This window comes from Phaseolus vulgaris, chromosome 7 (genome assembly GCF_051622355.1).
Source record: "Phaseolus vulgaris cultivar YP4 chromosome 7, ASM5162235v1, whole genome shotgun sequence".
In the NCBI taxonomy this organism is placed as follows: domain Eukaryota; kingdom Viridiplantae; phylum Streptophyta; class Magnoliopsida; order Fabales; family Fabaceae; genus Phaseolus; species Phaseolus vulgaris.
Window position 1 is genome coordinate 32,217,611 of NC_143504.1, and position 23,132 is coordinate 32,240,742.

The following is a 23,132-nucleotide window of genomic DNA, read 5'->3' on the forward strand; positions in this document are numbered from 1 at the left end:
TCAAAATCTTAAATAAATACATATCCTAAATTATTTAATGTCCTACTTAAATAAAAAATTTGAAATAAATAAAATTTTTAAAGTATTCAAAATTCTAAACAAATACAATCCTAAATTGTCTTACTTAAATAAAGTGTCTAAAATAAATAAATCTCCTAAATTATTCTAATCTCAATAAATACAAATTCTACATTATTTAATGTCCTACTTAAATTAAAATATGAAATAAATAAAATTCCTATTTTATTTAAAATTTTAAATAAATCTAAATCTAAATTATTTAATGTCCTACTTAAATAAAAATTTGAAATAAATAAAATACTTAAATTATTCAAAATTCTAAACATATACAAATCATAAATTATTAAATGTCATACTTAAATACAAATGGCAATAAATAAAATTCCTAATTTCTGTTTTATATTTAGCAAATATTTTACTTGATTATTCAATTGTTCCATGTGGGTTCGATATTCGTCCTTAGGGATTATTACTTATGACAACACGGTGTACTTGCTGTAAAAAGTCATTAAGTTATAATTGATTTTTTTAGTATAAATTGCCATATATTGTGAATATTTTAATTGTTTTTATTTTTAATTATTGTGTTTATATATGTTACTATTTTTATTTTGTTTTAAAATAGATTTGTTTTATTGTTTTAATTCTTATTTTCAAAATTTATTTGTTTTAATTTGTTTCTATTTATTTTAATATTTATTCTGTTTTTTTTATTTAGTTCAAATTCTTGAATTTATTTACTTTTATTTTTATTCTTTTTTAATTGTGTTTAATTTTAAAAAAAAACATTTTTTCACTACTAGTGATTTTTTGTAATAATCCTTGAATTAGCTGTTTTATATGATATTGAGAGTTCAAATTTCCAAAGACGAATTGTTATTTGAAGCAAAGATTTAAAGGGCAATTAAAAGAAACAGAGAGACCAGAAGACACAAGAAAGTAATCCTTAACCACTTTTTCTTTTTCCACTAATATTTTTCAGGAAGAAAGCAACATGGCATAAGAGCAAGCACCACCTCTTAGGAGGACACTTGGAGATTATGTCATGTATCGAGGGCCAAGGCATTTTTCTAGTATTGTAATACCTACTACCACCAATGCTTTGGAAATAAAAGTCGTTTTTCTTACTCTTATCAGTACGCATCAGTTTACAACAATGGTCATGAGGATCGATATGCACATTTGTTTACATTTTATGAATTGGTGGGAACAATGGGTTTCCATTCAGATGATCTTGAAAATGTCTATATGCGTTTATTTTCTTTTTCATTGGCAAGAAAGGTTAAGGAATGGCTCAACTTATATCCAAATCAGAGCTTTACTAGTTGGAATGATGTAGAGGAAAAATTTCTACAAATATTTTTTCCAATCTCTCGTTACATCAAAGATAAGTTTGAAATCTCTATGTTCAGACAAGGAGCAGAGGAATCTTTCAGTGAGACATGGGACAGATTCAAAATGATGCTTAGAAAATGCCTAAATCATGGGTTTGAAGACATTGCTCAACTGAGCATTTTTTTATAATTGTCTCAGATTTGATACCAAGATGCTTCTAGATGCTGCAGCTGATGGTACAATGATGGCAATTGACACAGAAAAAGCAACAAAGATTATTGAGGTAATGACATCCACAGATTATCAAGCCCAAAATGATAACAAAAATGAGCCAAAGAAGGGGACGATGGATCCTAATATTTTAAACACACTTGTGGCTCAAAACAAAATTTTGGCGCAATAGTTGGAAGCATTAACTGCACAAATGACTAAAATGCCTCAACAAATACAAGTTGTGCAGGTTTCTCAAAGTCAAAGTCAAGAAATAAGGTGTGAATTATGTGGATGTGATCATTCCAATGGCCACTGTGCTTATCAAAATAATTCATTTAAAGAAAAAGATTTTTATATGGAAAATCAAGGAAGGCAAGGTGAGAGAAGAAATCAGAATCAAAGTTTTAAGCAAGGCACTTTTCAACAACACCAACCACTGTATCCTTCGTTCCAAGAGAGAATAAGCAAATTGGAAGAAATTATACAAAAATTTACTCAAACAACATTGGCCCATCAAAAGAATTTTGAGAATTTGGAGACACAATTGGGGCAAATTGCGCAACGGTTGAAGAAGTCCAGGGAGAAATGTAAGTCAGTCACTACTAGAAGTAGGATGGTTGTAGGAAAGGGAATTAGTAATAATTTGATTGCTGAGAAAGAGAGAAAATTTGAGGAAAGAGACATGAAGAGTGAAGAAGATAGAAAACACGAGGAAAGAAAAGTTGAGAGTGAAAAGGAAAAAGAAGAGAAGAAAGAAAGAAAAAGGAGTGAGGAGGAGACGGAAAAAAATGAGAGGGTACAGGAAGAAAAGAAAAAAGAGAAAAATGAGAATAGGAAAAAAAGTGTTCCAGTTTTAGATTTACCTTATCCACACTCTTCCTCAAGAAAGAATATAAAAAAAATAGTTTATCAGATTCTGTGAAATTCTGAAACAACTGGAGATAAGTATTCCTTTCACTGAAGCTTTGGAACAAATGCCTACTTATGCCAGATTTATGAAGGATCTGTTGACTAAAAAGAGAAGATTAAAGGAACAAGAAATTGTGGAACTAGAAGCAGGATGTAGTGCCATTATCTAGAAATCATTACCAAAAACATCTAAAGATCCTAGGAGTTTTACTTTGCCAGACACAATAGGAAATTTTACAGTGGGTAAGGCATTACTATATCTTGGGGCAAGCATTAATCTCATGCTACTATCTATGTTGAATAAAATTGGAGATGTTGAAATTTTCCCTACAAGGATGACATTGCAATTAGCTGACATATCAATAAAATATTCACATGGAGTAGTTGAAGATCTTTTGGTTAAGGTAGACAAATTTTACTTCTCAGTTGAGTTTTTAATCATGGACATAGAGGGAGATGTTGAAGTACCTCTCATTCGTGGATGTCCATATATGAAAACTGCAAAAATTATGATTGATGTGGGCGAAGGAAAGTTGAAGGTTCGAGTGCAGGATGAAAAAGTTAGCTTTGATGTATTAGAAGCAATGAAACATCCGATTGATCAGAGAGATTGTTTTAAAATGGATGCACTTCATGAACTATATTTGGAAAATCAAAGACAAATATCTGCAAATGATTCGTTATGAAAGCAGTCCTAAATAAAAATGATGATTCAAAAGACTGGGATGATAAGGAAGTCAAGGAATGTTTGAAAGATCTGGTGATGTGATTCCACTACCCATATAGAGAAAGGTTCTTGACCTTCTTAGGAATCACCTTGAGTTGGACATTATAGAGGCACTTTTCTTAGAGTTGGATCATTGTTCTAAGACAAGAACTCACCAAAAATTAGTACCAAATCCCAAACTCATTTGGATGAACCAATTATAGTCAAATTGAACCGAACAAATGAGCAAGAAAAGCAAAGGAACAAGATGAATGGACAGAATTATAAAACTGCCGAACCAAAAACTCATAAAAACAGAAAGAACATCTAACCAAAACTCAAGAACACAAGCTAACACAAACAATAGAAAGAGGAGAAAGGAAGGAGAGAAGAAATGCTCATGAAGATGGAAGGAGGATGGATGATCTCGCCACTAGAAGTGTGGAATGCTCCTAGATGAGAGTGATGCCGCCACTTGAGGACTCCATTGATCCATCAAGATAAGACTAGAGAAGAAGGCTCAAAGCTCTCCAAAGTTCTCTCAAAATTTGAGTAGAGTTTTCTTAGATTAATTCCAATCTGAATTTTACAAAGGAAGCACCTCTATTTATAGCCTAAGGTGCTGAAAAATAGGTGGGAAATTTCAAATAAACTCATTTGAAATTCCCACCAAAAACAAGTCACATGGGAGGTGTGACCTTTTTCTACTATGACACCTCCCAAAAACTACACCTACACCACTCTCCTAAGTCACATGGACAATGTGACTTTATTTTACATTTTCACATACCTTTATTTAATAACCACACCTCCTAAAACTATACAAGAGTATTTCAAAGCTTGGCCTTGCCCCTCATGGGATGGACTTGGGCTCTTTGGGCTTTGGCCTTCTTGGGCTTGGGCTTGGGCTTTGGGCTTGGGCCTCATCTTTATTTTATGTCTTCTTTTAATTTTGAGAAGACTAGAAGGAAGAACTTCAAATGTGAGGGTGGATGTCCTCTTCCTCCATTAATAAAAGCCTCCTTTATTTGATTCTCATCATCTGGGGAAGGCAAGAGAAGTACATCAAGGGTTATTTTGATGAATTAGAGTTAAATAAAGTCAACACTCCTAAAAAAATAGACTTGAAACAGTTGCCATCTCATTTGAAGTATGTTTTTCTTGAAGAAAATGGGAATAAGCCAGCTATTATAAGAAACCGTCTATCCGAAAAAGAAGACCAAAAAGTAATAGAAGTGCTGAAGGAAAATAAAGAAGCTATAGGATGGACATTTGCTGACTTGAAAGGTATAAACCCATCATATTGTATGCACAAAATTCACATGCAGCAAGATTTCAAACCTGTAGCTCAATCGCCAAGGTGCTTAAATCCTTATATGAAGGAGGTTGTTAGAAAGGAGGTACAAAAGCTTTTAGAAGCAAGAATGATTTATCCCATTTCAGACAATGCTTGGGTTTGTCCGGTACAGGTGGTACCTAAGAAAGGAGGTATGACAATTATTTATAATGAAAAAAATGAATTAATTCCTACAAGAACTGTTACAGGATGGAGAATGTGCATTGACTATAGGAAACTAAACCAAGCTACGCAGAAGGATCATTATCCATTACCTTTTATGGATCAAATGTTGGAAAGATTGGCAGGTAAAGCATATTATTGTTTTTTGGATGGTTATTTAGGTTATAATCAAATTGGGGTGAATCCAGAAAATCTAGAGAAGACAACATTTACTTTCCCATTTGGCGTTTTTGCTTATCGAAAAATGCCATTTGGGTTATGTAATGCTCCCACAACCTTCCAAAGGTGTATGTTTGTTATTTTTTGCAGATATGATCGAGAAATGCATTGATGTATTTATAGATGATTTTTCTATGTTTGGATCTTCTTTTGATGATTGCTTAACAAATATTGACATCGTACTGAAGCGATGTGTGGAGACAAATCTTGTGCTAAATTGGGAGAAATGTCATTTCATGGTCACGATAGGGATTGTCTTAGGCCATAAAATTTCTCGTAGAGGGCTTGAAGTAGATAAAGCAAAACTTGAATTCATTGAAAAGTTACCTCCACCAGTCTTGGGCATGCTGGTCTTTACATAAGATTTATAAGGATTTCTCCAAGATTTCAAAGCCCTTATGAAACGTTCTCAATAAGGATACTCCTTTTAAATTTGATGATAATTGCTTAGCTACTTTTAACATTTTGAAAGAAAAACTCATCTTTGCACCTATCATAACTGCTCCTGATTGGGAACTCAATTTTAAGATAATGTGTAATGCTAGTTACTATGCAGTAGGAGTAGTTTTAGGACAAAGAAAAGAAAGAATTTTTCAAGTAATACATTATGCAAGTAAAGTTTTAAATGAAACTCAAAGTAATTACACCACAACAAAAAAAAGAATTACTTGCTATAGTATATGCACTTGAAATTTTTTGATCGTATTTGATAGGTTCTAAACTTATTTTTTTACTGATCATTTTGCAATTAAATATTTATTGAATAAAGCAAATTCTATGCCAAGGTTTATACGATGGATACTTTTGTTGTAGGAATTTGATTTTGGAAATCAAATATAAGAAAGGATGTGAGAACAACATAGCTGATCATTTATCAAGATTAGCAAATAATGAGGTAACCACCTTGGAGAGTGAAGTTCTTGCTGAATTTCCATATGAGAAGCTACAGGTAATCAATGAGAGGCCATGATTTGCAGACATGGTCAATTTTAAAGCTAGTGGAGCAATCCCAGAAAATTTGGACTGGCATCAACGTAAAAAAATTTTAAAGGATGTCAATCATTATGTATGGGTTGATCCTCAATTGTTTAAAACTGGTGTAGACAATTTGTTTAAAGTCTGTGGTCTTTATCCTTACTAAAAGGATCGAAGACTTCATTGGGAAGACCAACAACCCCATGCTCTTGTGGTGGTTCTTGAGGGGGTTTTTGGTTTTCGTGTTCGCCTAGGCTGATATATGGACCACTTAATAGTTGGGTATATGACTGCATGTATTTTTCCCATTCTCCAAGATGTTGATGGGTGGGTTCATTCTGATCTAATGAGAAAGGGTGTGGTGCTTCATGGGACAATAGTAGTGATAGGTGGTGGTATGAAGGTTGAACTTCTTGTGATTGTTCAAAATCTATGTTTAGTGAAGGAGAAGAGTGTGTGGGTTGACATTGTGTTGATGAACATGCAAACCTCTTAAATGTGACGTACACTTCGGGTTCGGTTTGTAGTTGAATGGAATCTTAGATGCCAAAGAATGCCTCAACATCATCATCCTTGGTCATCTCGATGGCGGTGTAATGACTTACCCCTCCACCAAGTCTAGTCGGGTAGCGGAAGTGAATTGTTGCAACCCTTTCTTCTACTTCCCTATGCAACTTTCTAAGGATGACTTCCTTCATTCTTTGTAGAGACATTACCCTATTGATAGCAACAACTTTTGGTGTCATAGAACTGAATGTACATCCTTCAATTGGACATTCTTTCATTGATCCATCATAGTGAACATACTTATTTAGTATAACCTTAAAAAATGAAAAAAAAATAACTAAAAAATAAATAAATAATAAAAAATCTAATATTTAGCATATTCTTTTCTTATTTTATTTTATCATCTTATATCTCTTATCTTTATCTTGTTTTTATTTGTTTTTTATTTTTTTATATCTTTTATCTTTATCTTATTTTGTTTTCCCCTTATTTTATATCTTTTCTATTTTTAGTTATTATTATTTTTTCTGCCATTCTTTATTTTTTTGTTTTTGTTTTTATTTTTATTGTTGTTGTTTTTATTTATTGAACTTGAAGCTTTGATGTCTCCAAATCCATGAAGATTGCTTGAAGACTAGGTTGTTGCTTGTAGGCATGGGTTCTGGGTAGATTAGAATTTTTCAATCCACTCTTAACTTAATCTAAAACTGAATCAATCAAGTTCTTTCAAAAGAAAAGTGTTTCTCAAAGTAGTGAAAAAAAACTTGTTGATTTATTGTTTCAATAAGTTGTTTTACACTTGGTGGTTTTGAAAAGGATTTGAAATGGTTGAAATTGACCGACCTCATAGTCAAGGCCAATTCAATCGGTTGAATCGTTCTTGAAATCGATATTGTTTTAAAAATCTTAATAGAATTGGTTAAGTCTGGTAAATCTGTTTTTCATTATTCAAAACTGTTTTGGCCCTTGATTCAAAACTGTTTTCCATTCAAAACCGATTGATTTTCTGGAATCAACTTAAAATATGATGTGTGTGTTGAAAAATCTTGGTCTGAATGGACTGAGTGTGATAGCAAGAATGCTAAATTTGACTGGATTGCGAAAAATATAATAACATTTGCATTGAGTTCTGATGAATTCTTCAAGGAATCACAGTGTGCATCTGCAAAGGAGATGTGGGACATCCTTGAAATCAGTCGTGAAGGGACAAACGATGTGAAGAGAGAAAGGAAGCATGCTTTCATTCAAGAATATGAAATGTTCAGAATGCAGAAAGGAGAGACAATCTCTAAAGTGCAGAAAAGATTCTCTCATATTGTTAATCATCTTATGAGTCTTGGAAACACTTTTGAGAAAGAGGAACTCAATATCAAGATTCTCAAATGTCTTGACAGAACATGGAAACTAAAGGTCACAACAATCTCATAATCCAGAGATTTAACTTCCATGACAACAACTTCATTGTTTGGGAAGCTTAGAGAGCATGAGTTGGAGATGAACATGTTGTTTGTTCAAGAAAATGAAGACAAACATATTATAAGCATTGCTTTAAAGATTGTTGGTCATAGGAGGTGTCAAGAATCAAGTGATGATAGTGATAAAGATACATTCAGCCTGCTGTCCAAGAAATTCAGCAAATTCTTGAAGAAGAACAGCAGCAAGAATCACTCCTCTAACAGGTACAATAGCAATAAATCAAATGATTTTAACACTAACAAGTATACCTGTTTTGGCTATGGTGAGCAGGGACACATCAAAGCAGATTGTCCCAACAGTGAGAACAAAGAGAAAGCATAAATCAAGAAAAGTGAGAGGAGAGGCAAAGCCAAGAAGGCATACAAAGCTTGGCAAGATAATGAGGTGTCTTCCTCTAGCTCCTCCTCAGAAGATGCAGAAGTCAATCTATGTTTAAAGGCAAAGGAATCATATGAATCAAGCAGTGTAAGTTCAAACTCTTCCATTAATGTGGAAAATAATAGCCAACTTTTTGAGGCTTTCAAAGAAACTCATGAAGAAGCCACTAGATTGGCCCATAAACAATAGATTGAAAGGTTTAAATAACTGGTTGGAAACTATAGTCAAAACCTTAGAAGAAAAGCTGCAAAACTGCAGAAATGATTTTGAAACTCTTGAACTGATTTACAAAACTCTTCTTGTGAGTGTGACTCAAAATTTTGTAATAACTGTGAATCTCTTGAAAATAAGATTCATTATTTTGTGAAAACTGTGGATAAACTTTCAAAGGGAAAATCCAACTTTGAGAATGTATTAGCATCTCAAAATTGTGTCTTTGGAAAATCTCGACTTGGTTTTAATCCACAGAGTAAGAACAGCGGCATTTCAAAATCTTTTTCAACCATTGGAGAAAAACAACCGAAACAATCGGTTGTTTCTTGCTTTTATTGTATGAGAAAAGGCCATTCTATCAAGTTCTGTAAAGTGAGGAAAGTTTTTGTTCCCAACGATCTTTGAAAGTGGGTTCCTAAGAATCTTAAGGGTTCTTATGACCAAATTAACTCTAATGGACCCAAATTTGTTAAGGGACCAAATCTTGGTACTTGATCTTATTTCTTTTGCAAGCTATCTAAAAGAATTCAGAATCCTTGAGCTAGAGAATCAAGTGTGAAAGAGAAAATTTAACTTGGACTTTTTGTTGCAGATCATATTTGTATTTTGATTGCTTGAATCTCATGTGAATTTCTTTAATAATGTATAACAACTATTTGACAGTAAAACTTTTTCTAAAGGATAAGAGTTTTCTTTTAAAATGATGTTTTCCTTCACATGAATTATGAATGATCTCATTTGATGTCTTTAAATAAAAAATCACTCATCTATGGAAAGGTATGTATTTCTATTATGATTCTTCTCTTCTAATAATCCTTGGTAGTGAAATGTCTTAATTGTTGTCACAGAAAAACAACTGATTGTTTTCATGAAACAATCGATTGTTTCCCCTCTGTCAGCATTGCATTAAATTGGATTCCATTCTATATGCATTGCTTCTGTTGTTGATTCTTTCACCAAGCTGTTACAAGTCAAAATTGAATTTATCATGGGTCTGATTTCGTTCTGAAAGGAAGTTACACTGGTCATAAATGGAACATATTCCATATCTTCTTGGAAAATTAAGGGCCTTTATGACTAGTCAAAGTCTACATGTGCCTTCCATGTGATTTCTGGTGCTAATTGACGTAGGACTGTGTGCCTCTAACCAGACTCTTTTTCTTGAGGAAAACAACCCACTAAAAGCCAAAATATGAAGCTATTTTAGGTGCCTATATAACAGTTCTTTATGCAATTGTTTTCCTTCACAAAATCAACCCAATACCCGTATCTCTTGTCTCTTCTCAAATATGCTACAGTTTTCTTCTGGTTTCAGAAATCTCCTTCTTTCTCCATGGATTCCACACCTCCCTCCTATATTGGCTGAAAGAACAAAAACTCATGGAAGTGTGGAGTGCTTGAAGGAACAGCTACTGAAAGGTTCCTTGAAATGTTTGGGAACATCTACCCAAATAGAACATCTGAATAAAAAATCCTGTTCAAGGGCACACCCTCACAGTGCTGCAACAGAACATAATCTTTCCTTCAGGGAGTACATAAAATAATAACAGAATAATCACCAGGGTACGAACTCATGTACCAACATCAGGGGTCCAGTCTGTTTACGTAGGCACCTCAGCGTGGCGCTACGCTCCTTTTCATCATACATGCAACCTAACCTTTATGTTCCCTAACACACATGGGCTTAGGTTTAAGAGAAAGTATTTTACTTGAACTAGACTCTATGCGCACTAAGCGCACCTCTAGGTCCATAACTACCCCTCGCTAGCCGCCTAGGCCTTATGCATGAAGGATTACATTAAGTATACGAAAAGGGACTAATACATACATCTAAGGCCGAATCACATGGCCCGCCAACTTGGCCCAAGAGCCGAGTTGGCCTGTCTGTGGTCCGACCACCGAGTGTTGAGTTTTGAGAGCTCTAGTCCAGTACAATTTTAATACCTCATTTTATTCTATTTGTGAAGACAAATAGGGGGAGAAGTATGTGGTTTGTAATGTGCTAATATATGTTTCATGTCCTGCTTTAAAATTGGTTTATATAGATTAGTAGTTGTTGTTTTACTTTGATTAAACTGTTGCATCAACTCTGATTTGCACCTTGCTTTCACTTGTTTTCACACTGATTTTGCTGATTTTCCTTATGGTAACACTACAAAAAATCATGTATAAAGTAGCGGTTTTAATATGGCGGTTATTAGTAACCGTCACAAATTTCTATATAATATGACAATATCCTTCACAATATGTCAGTTTGAACTATCACAATTATCATTCAGATTCCCTCCACACACCATTGCTCATTATTTCCAATTATTTTTTAAAACATGGTTTGACTATTCACTCATTCGTGACTCTTCCCTCTCTCCTCCTTTCTCTCTGCTAAACACTCAAACCCTAACGAAACCTAACGCACCCTATCCGCCATTCACTATCGTGAAACCTAGTGCTCACTATCGTGTCATTCATTATCTACCATCGCCGCCTCTATGCAACCCTCATCGCGAAATGCACCGTGCTTCACTCACTTTTCCCTTTCACTCACTTGCGCATCCTATCTGCCATTCACTATCACGAAACGTAGCGCTCACTATCGCGCCATTCACTATCCGCCATTGCCGCCATCGACACCTCCGCGCAAGGATTTGAAACTTTTGTCCAGGTTTGTGCTCGCGTGCAAGGAATTAATGTTGCTATTCTAGTTTATCAGAGTCTCACTATTGATTTTTAATTTATTGATGCCTTTTGGGAGTGCGTTAGGTTGGTTATTCGAGTCGATCCATATCAAATAGCCATTCACCGCCTTTTCCAAAGGATTCTCGCATCCTCTGTCATATGATGCAATGGTAATCATTCTACCACAAACTCTATTTTGGATCTACACCTTTGCCTTGGTAGAGCCACCAGTGGTTAATGTTTCTCTATTTTAGATGTTGATGCATTTCTCTGTATTTAGCACTAGTGTGGGGATGTATCTGTTCTAATTACTTTTATGGCTTGGATGACTTAATAGTTTATTTTTATAATGTTTTGAAGAATATATGAGTATAAATATAGAAGTGGTTAATAAGTTGGAGAATAGATTTGTTAAGAGAGAGAAAATGATGAGTGAGGTCATTGTGTTTGGCCATGGATGAAACACATGGTGGGCATAGATTCTCTGCTCTTGGGTTCTTATGGGAGAAAGGAAGAGAGTAAAAATTTGCAAAGATTTTATTCTTAATTAGCTCAATTGGATCCTTCAAACATGGATAAATCATCAACTAACAGAATGGGGTGCCCATCATGCTCAGCATTTTCCTATCTTAATTTTCTCCATAGTAGGCTTAATATACTTTTCCTCTGGAACACCTTTGGAAAGCTGAGCACCGAGATAATTGAAAGGTAAAATAACTCTTATGAAATTTATAGTAGAAGAAAAATGTTGAACCAAACAAGAAGAAGCCTTAGACGAAACATAAAAGTAATTTTTTAATCTATTATGGCATTGGTCCAAAGCATCCCCATAGAGGTTAAGTAAGTCATACATGCTCTTGAGAGGTTTTGTTACCTTTGCAAAAGTACCATAACATCATTTGCATAGAAAACATGAGCGGGCATAGGTTTACCCTTAACCATTATTGGAATAATTTTTCCATTTTGAACCAACTTTAAAATGCATAAAATAAGCTTTCAGAGAAAGAGTATTCTAATATTTTATTTATGTTTCGTTCTGTTGTAAATGACGCATAATTGATGTAATGAGACCACTTAAGGAGAGTGTGAATCATTAGTTATGCATTACATATCTACATTATCACCTTACACAAAGGTAGGTCATAAAAACAAGAGTTAAATATTGAACAAGGAATGCAAATTTCTTGCATCGTTGTTTTTTTGTTGGGTTGATGCTCGCTGGAATGTAGGATTGAGGAGCTTTGAGGTCAAGATTTATATCATAGATGCAATGCTGGAAGAGGTTAAACCAATACAGGGGAATTTCTCTGTTTCTATGATGACCAAATAGATAAAATGGACGCTGGTTTAATGCCATGATTATGTAGGTATGCCACATAATTATGCAATAATAAGCAGGTAGGAGATCTGATTAGGAAATAGCAAAGCTACCAAGCAAAGTAGTGGCACGGTGGTTATTGGGGCAATTATAGGTATGTTGTTTGAAATCCATGATGAAGTTTGAAGTTGTGCTGCTTTTAGTTTGGGTTTAGATCAGAATGTTTAGAATCTATGTAAAGATCAATTCTTGACACTTGCACAAAGCTTGCCCAATCTGCTTTAAAAAGCAAAGAGTTTTTCTAAGGAAAGAGAAAAACAAACAGTTGAATTATCGAAATAATCAGTTGTTTGTCACTTGGCTGGCTTAAAGGTTTAAAAACTGTTTTTTATTTGGTTATGTAACTACCTAACCAATTCAACCGGTTAAATCGTCTTTTCAACCGGTTGATTGTGACTTTCTCTAACAGTATTTTGAAAACTTGTTATTCTGTTTTAGGTGTGATTAAAACTGCTTTGGGTCATTAATGTTGCCTTGAACGGCTAGTTTTTAAGTGCTATAAATATAGCCTTTCTTTCAAAACAAAAGATAACAAGTTTTTACATAGTTTGAAATCAAAGAGAGATTGAGATTAATTTTTTAAAGAAGTTTTCAAAAGGTTAGCAAGATTGTTGTTAAGCTTTGCACTGGTACAAGATCTTATCATTGGACTTCTTGATTTGTGTAATCTTAGGTGTTTTCTATAACTTTCATGATTCTTGTTATTGTACATTGATAAACTTGTAAGTGTGTGTGAAATCCTGCAAAGTCAGAGGGTATTCTAACTTGAGGTGTGTAGTTGCAAAGAGGGTGAGTGTATCTTGTAGTTTTCAACCTCTTTGTGGTTGTGTGATGTAATATGTAAGTAATTATTAGTGGAACTCAGAGGTTGTTCTGAGAACTGGATGTAGCCCAAGGTTGAGTGAAACGGTATAAATTTGCTATGTAATTCTCTTTATCTCTAACTCCTTATAATTGTTTGTTTTAATTCTTCTTTTGTTGCTGATATAAACAACCGATTAAAACGTAATTTCAATCGGTTAAAATTTTGTAAACAGTTTTTGTATCATTGTTTTATTGCTTTCCTTAATTGCTTATCTGTGATTGTTTGATAAAGGTTCATTCTTAATCAATCTTTGCGAAAATCTTTGACAAACAATTCACCCCCCTCTTGTTTAAGCCATCAATTCTTATATGAAGGAGAGTCACCGAATTTTAGCATCTGGTGCAACCAATCTGGTTTGTGGAAGTGTTTTGCAACTGCTACACTATGCATCTCAGCTCTGCATATTGATTCAAAATAGGTGAAAAAAGATTATGCTAAAGAACTAGCAATAACAAGCACAATAATGAAGTGTGGTAATGATAAAATGCCAGAGGCACTTCCTATGTAGAGGAATATCCAAACAAAGGCTTGTAGTGATGTTCAGAATGGTGAGAGGTTTTGATGCCAGCATACGTTGTATAGCTATACAGGATTAGGATTTTAGTAAGTTGTTTAATTGGTCTGTTAGTAGCATGGTCAGCAGGTATTGAGCTGGGTTAAGCATGTACCGCATATGTTAGTCACAGAATTACTTAAACCAAGGATAACGCAAATGCATAGCTAATCTGTTGCAGCAGAGGGAGATTCAGGTTTTGAGGTTTGATGTTATATTCTGTGCGGGTCCAAAGCCAATGCAGTTTTTATTTTGCTGTTTACTGCTCTTTGTTTTTGGTTGCAGCTATCTTTTTATGCAACAAATACTTTAGCATTCTCTGCCATTTTTTGTAAGTCAAGAGGTTTACCTAACCTTGCAATGTGGATGGTTAGAATTAGGCTTTTTTTTTATGGGAGGAATGTTTAAAAAGTTTTTCTATTTAGACTTGATTGAACTAGATTGGAAAAAGGGTGTGAGATTTAGGTTTATGATTTTTCGGATGCATGTGCTTACTTCAAGTAATGTTTCCTGCAATTTTTCCTTCATTCCTCAGTCTCTGTCTCTGCCTGTTGTTAATTTTAGTATTTTGATGTGAGCCTTATTTCACTTAATCTACTTATACTGTGTGTGATTGTGGAAAAATGTTTATTGTGAATGTAGTTGCCTTGTCCCATCGAGTAAAAAAAATTAAGGATTCATATGTAGTTCTTCAGCCTTACAGTAGTAAAGTTGGAAATTAATTTCATGAATTAAACTAGTGAGCCATTTTAGCTGTACCGTCCCGTACCCGGGCGTTGGCAAAGTCAAGGTATAAGTCAGCGTCAAGGTCAAAGTCAACATAAGGCGTCGCCTAGGTGAGGCGACGCCAAGTGCAAGCATCGCCAAGGCGAGGCATCGCCGAGAGAAAGAGTCGCCCAGATAAGACGTCGCCAAGGTAGGGCGTCGCCAAGGTAAAATGTCACCAGAGCAAGGCATCCACAGCGTTGCTCCCCGATACCCATGGGTAGGAAAGACCATGGAGGGAGTTACGCCATGGGAAGGCCTCGAACCCCGATAACCCGGGGTAGCAATAAAGGGAAGAGAAAGGTGGCTTCAAGGCCATAGTACTAGCGCCAGTGGAGAGCAATCTGACTCGTGAAGTGCCCATGTCGCCCCAGAGAAGCCCTTGGGATAGATACGACTCATGAGAGGGTCACGCCCAGGGGTAACCAGGTGAAGGTAGATACGCTCTCAAAGCGAGTGACTAGAGGCTTGGGGGCACGAGCTGGCACCCAAAGAGTCACCCCTTGTGCCAGATGCACTCCAAGGAAGGAGGACTCACACGACGAAATACCCCTAAGTTGGGTCGCGGTGCTATGAGGCCCTCCACGTGTGATAGCAGCAAAGTCAGAACAGAAACATCAATTTGTCAGGTATAAGGTAATTAAAGCTATTTAAATTAAAGTTTACGTTTCGAGCGTTTAAGGTACTTTAAATGCTTCGAGCGGTTTAAATGTCTTAAAGGCGCTGAACGTTTCATAACCTTAAATGCGCTTTAAGACACTTTAAATGCTAGAGTCGTTTAAATAGAACCTTGGATGTTGGAAACGGGGTTCGAACTTTTGGCAAATTTTCCCATAATACACTCTAGTTGCTTGCTCGAATCTTGAGGCTACGCACAAGGGACTAGAGAAAGGTTGTTTGCCAGAAGGAGAAAAGATACACAATATACAGTTTCGTTTACCACCTTCAGAGTGCCATTCACGGTGCTCCGATACGGAGGTGCAGAGTTTTGGTGTTTCTTGCTAGCTGACTTGACCGTCGGAGTGCAAACGGCCGCTAGGGCGCCCTTTTGTCCTTCTTTGCGGGTATCCATAGGTTGCCAGAGGGAAGGTGTCCCTAGCTGACGGGCAAGGTTGCGCACAAAGATGTCCCAGGTCAACCGGCCGGAACATTTGGCACCCACCGTGGGGCCGATTTAAAACATCAGTCCTACCGCAAGTTTCAGTCAATTTATCAGAGCTACTCTAACGACTGGAGAAGTTTCAGAGGAAAACAGTGAAGAATGAGGGGCACGAGACAAGTTTCCGCACGTAGCAGGCGAGGAAATGTCCAAGCAGCAGGTCATGGACATGATGCGGGGGCTGCAAGATGAAATGGCGGAATCAAGGGCAGAGCAAGAGCGTATGCAGGCGGATCTCGCGGCTTCCCATGTGAGAAACGATGAGCTCCATCGCATCAATGAAGAGTTGCGCCATGGTTTGGGCGATAACCAAGGGCAACGTGACCAAAATGAGACTGAGCCTCTCACCCCACCAAGGGAGTTTTCCACACCCTTCTCGTAGGAGATTTTGGAAGCTGTGATCCCCAACACGTTCGCGGGACCCAAGGTGATCTTCACCGGGATGGAGGATCCTGAGGTGCACCTCACTGCTTTCCACACGCAGATGGTGCTAGTAGGCGGCTCCGATGTCATGAGGTGCAAGCTCTTTATGAGCACCTTGACGGGGATGGCCATGGACTGGTTCATCAGCCTCCCAAACGGCCATATCACCTCCTTCCAGCAGCTGTTGCGGTTTTTTAGGGAGCAATACTTAGCGAACAGGGCCCTGCCGCTAGTTTCGTATGACCTATTTGATGTGAAACAATATCAAGGAGAGACCTTGAAGGAGTACATAAACCGTTTCGGGGCCCAGGTAGTAAAGGTTGGTACTACGGAAAAGCCCATAATCGTGTACTACGGAATCCATCATTCGCAATCGCCCCAGGACCTTCGCTGAAATAAGGCGTCGCACAGTGGAGCATATCGCCTCTGAAGGAGAGGTGTGTGAGAAGCGCACCAGCGTCGTACCCTCACGCCCGAGAGCGCAGATGCGGGCTCAACCCGTTAGGGTCAACGAGACCACGACGGGGAGGAAGAAGCCAGATGGGAGACGCCCCTATGAGACAAGAAAACCCCAGCCCAGGGGTCCAGCAGGTGGAAATCGCCGGACCAGGGAAAGGGCCAGGCCAGCGAGGTACGACTTTGTGGTGGAATTGAAGGATCTGATTGTCGTGCCCAATATAGCTGAAAGGTTGAGGCGACCGGCGAAGACCGACAAGGTGTTAGGGCCTCGCAAGGATTCTTGGTGCGAGTTCCATGAAGCTTTTGGTCATCACATCAACAACTGCCTGTCGCTGGGATACCAGCCAGATGAGTTGGTGAGAAGCGGATTTTTGAAGGATTACATCGTGGAGCCCGCCACGACCGCGACCCTGCCGGCACAAGTGGAAGAACAAGTGCACGAGATGCCTGTCCTTGGCGAAGTCCACACCATTGCTGGTGGCTTTTCCGGGGGAGGACCCACTGCCTCCCAACGGAAGAAATATGCGAGGGGGGAGTCAGACCTTGTGTTCATGAGGACGGATCTACAAGATGTTGTGCCGCACGATAATGACCCCGTGGTTATTTCGGTCGTCACAGCCGGAAGAAAGGTGCATAGGGTTCTAGTCGACCAAGGAAGCTCCGCAGACGTTATGTTCTGGTCGACACTCAACAAGTTGCGCTTGTCTCCTGACCTTTTGAGACCCTACACAGGGTGCTTATATGGGTTCGCTGACAACCAGGTGGAAGTACGAGGCTACCTGGAATTGAGGACGACATTCTCGGATGGACCGGCCTCACGTACCGAAAACATTAGGTACTTAGTCGTAAACGCCAACTCAGCCTACAACATCTTGTTGGGCAGACCGGCGTTGAACAGGCTGAACGCAGTAGCCTCCACGCGCCACATGAAAATGAAGCTGCCTGATCTCAGTGGCAAAGTGATCGTCATCATGTCAGATCAGGAGGAAGCGCGGAAATGTTATGAGAATAGCCTGAAAACGATGAGAGGCATGTTCATGGTGTTCGAGCGTCCGCCAAGTGCAGACGCGGCGATGGAGGTAGAACCCTTGAATGAGGCGACGCCCACGGAGTCAACGCCTGGCGAGGCCACACCCGTAAGGGCGACGCCCGAAGCAGACACGCACATGGAGGAGGGGCCTGACAACACGTCGCCCGTAGAAGATTCGACGCCCCTTAAGGAAGATAGCAGGGATCAGCCAGCGGCCAACGTGGTGGAAAGGCAGATTGGCGGCAAAACGTTTAAGCTGGGGCGTTTGTTGAGCCAAGAAGAGCAAGATAAGGTGGCGGAGGTGATTTCACGTCATTTAGATGCTTTTGCATGGTCCGCCTCAGACATGCCCGACATCGACCTTGACTTTCTATGCCATCACCTTAGCATGGACGCCACGGTCCGCCCCGTGCGACAAAGAAAAAGAAAGTTTAATGAAGAGAGGCGACTTGTGATAAAGGAAGAGACACAGAAGCTGCTGAATGCTGGGCACATCAGGGAGATCCAATACCCTGAGTGGTTGGCCAACGTCGTCCTGGTGAAGAAGGCGAATGGGAAGTGGAGGATGTGCGTGGACTTCACAGACTTGAACAAAGCGTGCCCGAAAGACTCGTACCCACTACCCAGCATTGACGCACTTGTGGACAGTGCCTCTGGTTGCAAGGTACTTAGCTTTTTGGATGCATTCTCAGGTTACAACCAGATCAAAATGCACCCAAGAGACGAGAGTAAAGCTGCGTTCATGACAGAGACTTGCAGTTACTGTTACAAGGTGATGCCCTTTGGGCTAAAAAACGGAGGCGCCACCTACCAAAGGGTGATGGACAAGGTCCTAGCACCCATGTCAGGGAGGAATATGTACGCCTACGTGGATGATATGGTAGTGGCGTCGAGGGAAAGGATGCAGCACGTGGCGGACCTAGAGGAGTTGTTCGTCACCATATCAAAATACCGCCTCAAGCTGAACCCCAAGAAGTGTGTCTTCGGGGTGGAGGCCAGTAAGTTCCTAGGTTTCATGCTCACGGAGAGGGGAATAGAGGCGAACCCTGATAAATGCGCAGCAATCATTGCCATGCGGAGCCCGACATCAGTAAAGGAAGTGCAGCAACTGACAGAGCGAATGGTAGCATTATCAAGGTTTGTTTCTGCGGGAGGAGAGAAGGGGCACCCCTATTTCCAGTGCCTTAAAAGAAATAGTCGCTTTGCATGGACCGACGAATGTGAAGCGGCTTTCATCAAGTTGAAAGAGTACTTGGCGACGCCACCGGTCCTTTGCAAACCAGTAGCAGGCGTGCCCCTCCGGCTATACTTCGCGGTAACAGAACGAGCTATTAGTTCTGTGCTGGTCCAGGAGCAGGACCAAATTCAAAGGCCCATCTATTTCGTAAGCAAGGCTTTACAAGGCCCAGAGACGAGATACCAGTCCCTGGAAAAGGCAGTGTTGGCCGTGGTATTTTCGGCCAGGAGGCTCCGCCACTACTTCCACAGTTTTACAGTAGTGGTGATGACGAACCTCCCTATACAAAAGGTATTGCAGAAACCTGACGTAGCGGGAAGGATGGTGCGCTGGGCGGTGGAGTTGTCAGAGTTTGACATCCAGTATGAGCCAGAGGATCCATCAAAGGACAGGTATATGCAGATTTTGGGGCAGGGCTCTCGCCCGGGGGCGAACAAGAGGTGGAGGCGGGTTCACAGTGGTTGCTCTCGGTCAACGGCTCTTCCAATCAGCAAGGAAGTGGTGCAGGGATAGTCTTGGAGGGACCCAATGGTGTGCTGATTGAGCAAGCTCTGCGTTTCGCCTTTAAAGCAAGTAACAATCAGGCTGAGTACAAAGCACTGATTGCCGGGATGCTCCTGGCTAAGAAGATGGGCGCGCATAACCTCTTGGTGAAAAGTGATTCACAGCTGATCACGGGACAACTATCGGGTGAGTTCCAAGCAAAAGACCCACAGATGGCGGCGTATTTAAGGTACGTCCAACTGTTGAAGGGAGCATTCAGCGCTCTTGAGCTAATACATGTCCCACGAGAACAGAATGCCAGAGCTGACCTGCTGGCTAAGCTGGCCAGCTCAGGCAAGGGGGGCAGGCAGAGGACATTAATCCAAGAGACGCTCAAAGCTCCGAGAAAATTCGTGGATGACAACAGGATGGATGTCCTCCATATTAGCACTGTGAGAGGGAGGCCAAGGAGTCATCGTTCCTTGACTCAAGATACGGTAAAGACGCCCCGTGTCAGCACATACGCAGACACGCCTGAAGGAGGAAGGCATGCGCAGGTATATGCTTTAGCCGAAGGAGACACCTGGATGACGCCATACAGACGGTATCTGGCGGATGGGGTTCTCCCAGCGGAACCAGAGGAGGGCAAGAAGGTCAAGAGGAATGCCGCAAGATACACCCTAGTGGATGGAGTATTGTTCAGACATGGGTTCACCCACCCTATCCTAACGTGCGTAAGCGGCGACGAGTGCACCAGAATAATGGCGGAGCTCCACGAAGGCATTTGTGGGAGTCACGTGGGGGGAAGGTCTTTAACCTCTACGGTGGTACGCGCAGGTTTCTACTGGCCAACAGTAAAAGAGGATTGCGTGCGGCACGCCCAGCGTTGCAAGCAGTGTCAGAAACACGTTGATTGGCACAAGGCACTACCAGAGGAGCTGAGATCCATATACAGCCCGTGACCTTTCCATACGTGGGGGATTGACATCCTAGGTCCATTCCCATTGGCGATAAGGCAGATGAAGTATTTGATCGTTGCCATTGAATACTTCACCAAGTGGATAGAGGCGGAGCCCATGGCCCAGATTACTGCGCACAAGGTGCAACACTTTGTTTGGATGAACATTGTGTGTCGCTTTGGCGTGCCTAGGCGGCTGGTATCCGACAATGGAACCCAGTTCGCCAGCCAACAGTTGAGGAACCTGTGCGCAGAGGTAGGCATCAAGCAAGTGTTCGCATCAGTCGAACACCCCCAGAATAACGGGCAAGTAGAGTCAGCGAATAGAGTTTTGCTGAGAGGACTAAAGAGAAGGCTAGAAAAAGCTAAAGGAGCATGGGCGGAGGAAGTGCCAAGGATTGTATGGGCATACCACACCACGCCCCAATCTTCCACCATGGAGACGCCTTTCAGCTTAGTATATGGGTTAGATGCGATGATCTCGGTTGAGATTCACGAAAGCTCGCTACGTTACCAGAATTTCGTGGCTGAAGAATCCAACGAAGAGAGGCGGGTGAATCTGGACCTACTGGATGAAGCCAGAGAAGAAGCAAGAATAAAGGCCGAGGTGGTGAAGAGAAGAGTAGAGCGACAATATAGCTCCATGGTGAAGCCACGACATTTCCAGGTTGGCGACTTAGTTATGAGGAAGGCTCACCCATATGAGCTTGAAAACAAATTGTCTCCCAAGTGGACCGGACCCTTCAGAATTACCGAGGCTAAGGGGAATGGTTCGTACAACTTAGAGACTTTGGAAGGGGGTCCCATAACGCGCAGCTGGAATGCGGCCAATTTAAAGTTTTATTTTAGTTGAAATATGTAAGTGAACAGCCATGTAACAATCTTATCGTAGGGGACACTCTTTTTCCCTCTTGGGGGTTTTTTAACGAGGTCACCCAAATAAAAAGAAAAGAAGTTCAAGAAAAACCTTGCCTCAGTTTTTATCTTCTTCCCACTCGAGGTGTAAGATCAAGGGGTAAAGAGATAAAAGACAAAGATTCAAAGTGGCGACAGGCGTCGCAAAACATACGCGTCGCCAAGAAGGGGGTGTCGCCAAGCGTACGCGTCGCCAAGAAAGGGGCGTCGCCAAACGTAGGCGTCGCCAAGAAACATAACGGAGGAAACGCGCACAACATGTCAGAGGAAGCGAATGTAGACGAGAGTGTGCAAAAATAAAGGAGCGGCATTACAGAAATCAAAACATGGCGCGAGAGTTAAGATTACAAATAGAGTTGGGGATAAAGGTGAGTAAGAAAAATGAGGCAAACATGTACATGCCCTATGCTCGTACGAAAAGTGCAAACAGACCACCTTTCAGTGGCCTCCGGAGTCTGGATGGGAGGAGGACGAAGCTCCGTTCTCAGTCCTCAGCGCCTGGGTAAGTTGTGACCTCTGTTGCCGGTTTATCTTCGAACCTGCACCGAAGAAAACAAGCATGGTGAAGGCACCACAAGACAGGACATGCAAAGATCTAGTAAAGATGAAGAGCGGGAGGTTCTAAGGTAATCTCTCGTACATATATATTTCTCCAAGGCTTCGGCGTTGTACTCCAAGCTAATCAAAGCGGCAGCGTCAAAGCCCCCCGCCTTAGCCAGGATTCGGCATGCAAGGAGGGTGCGAAAATACAGAGACGATGGGTGCAGGCACAAGATTTCAAAGACCTAAATGTCACAGTTGGAGCGCCAAATGACGCAAAGGGGAGCACCGTGCGATCGAGCCACGTGTCAGGGGATGGGAGGATGACCCTGGCGTCACTAGTTAACATTCAGAAAAAGTCGCGTCGACAGAATGCCCCAGGGTATGATGCGCCGTCAAGAATGGAAGCATCTTGTCAAAGGCTCATAAAATGTCAAGATCAAGTCAAGTGAGGGAACATCCCATCAGCCATATGGGAAATGCCACGTGGATGGTGCGGGCGAGACCTTAAGCTTTCCGCTACGGCCCCCCAGGCGTCGACCAGAGTTGAAGTCAAAGTCAATGCCAAGGTCAAAGTCAACAGGTTGATCGCACCAGGCATCGTCAAGACGCTGAAGGCGTCGCCAGAATAAGACGCTGAAGGCGTCGCCAGTATAAGACGCTGGAGGCGTCGCCAGTGTGAGGCATCAACGGCGTCGCCTCCCCGATACCCACAGGAAGGAAAGACTGTGGAGGGAGACGAGATCGCCAGAAGTAACGGCGTCACCTTCCCGATACCCACAGTTAGGAAAGACTGTGGAGGGAGACGAGATCGCCAGAAGCCAAGCGAGCCATCGGCAGGGTTGCTCCCCGATACCCACAGGAAGGAAAGACTGTGGAGGGAGACGAGATCGCCAGAAGTAACGGCGTCGCCTCCCCGATACCCGTAGTTAGGAAAGACTGTGGAGGGAGACGAGATCGCCAGAAGCCAAGCGAGCCACCGGCAGGGTTGCTCCCCGATACCCATGGGAAGGAAAGACCATGGAGGGAGCGACCCCATGGGGGGCTTCGAGCCTACCCGGTGTTTGGCGTTTCTAGACACCCTTAGGACGATACGACACTGTTGTAGTAGACCTCTCCTTAGGCGTGGGCACCAAGCACCAAGAATTAAGGGACAGATCGCCTTGGTGTTTAAGACACTCCATGGCGCTGTTAAACAGGCCTCTCCATGGGCATGGGCA

At 40.7% G+C, this 23,132-nt stretch overlaps 1 pseudogene; it reads right to left on the reverse strand.

The window, feature by feature from the left end:
* Positions 1–1,404: 1,404 nt before the first annotated feature.
* On the reverse strand, positions 1,405–1,511 carry LOC137827393 (small nucleolar RNA R71; annotated as a pseudogene).
* Positions 1,512–23,132: the final 21,621 nt, after the last annotated feature.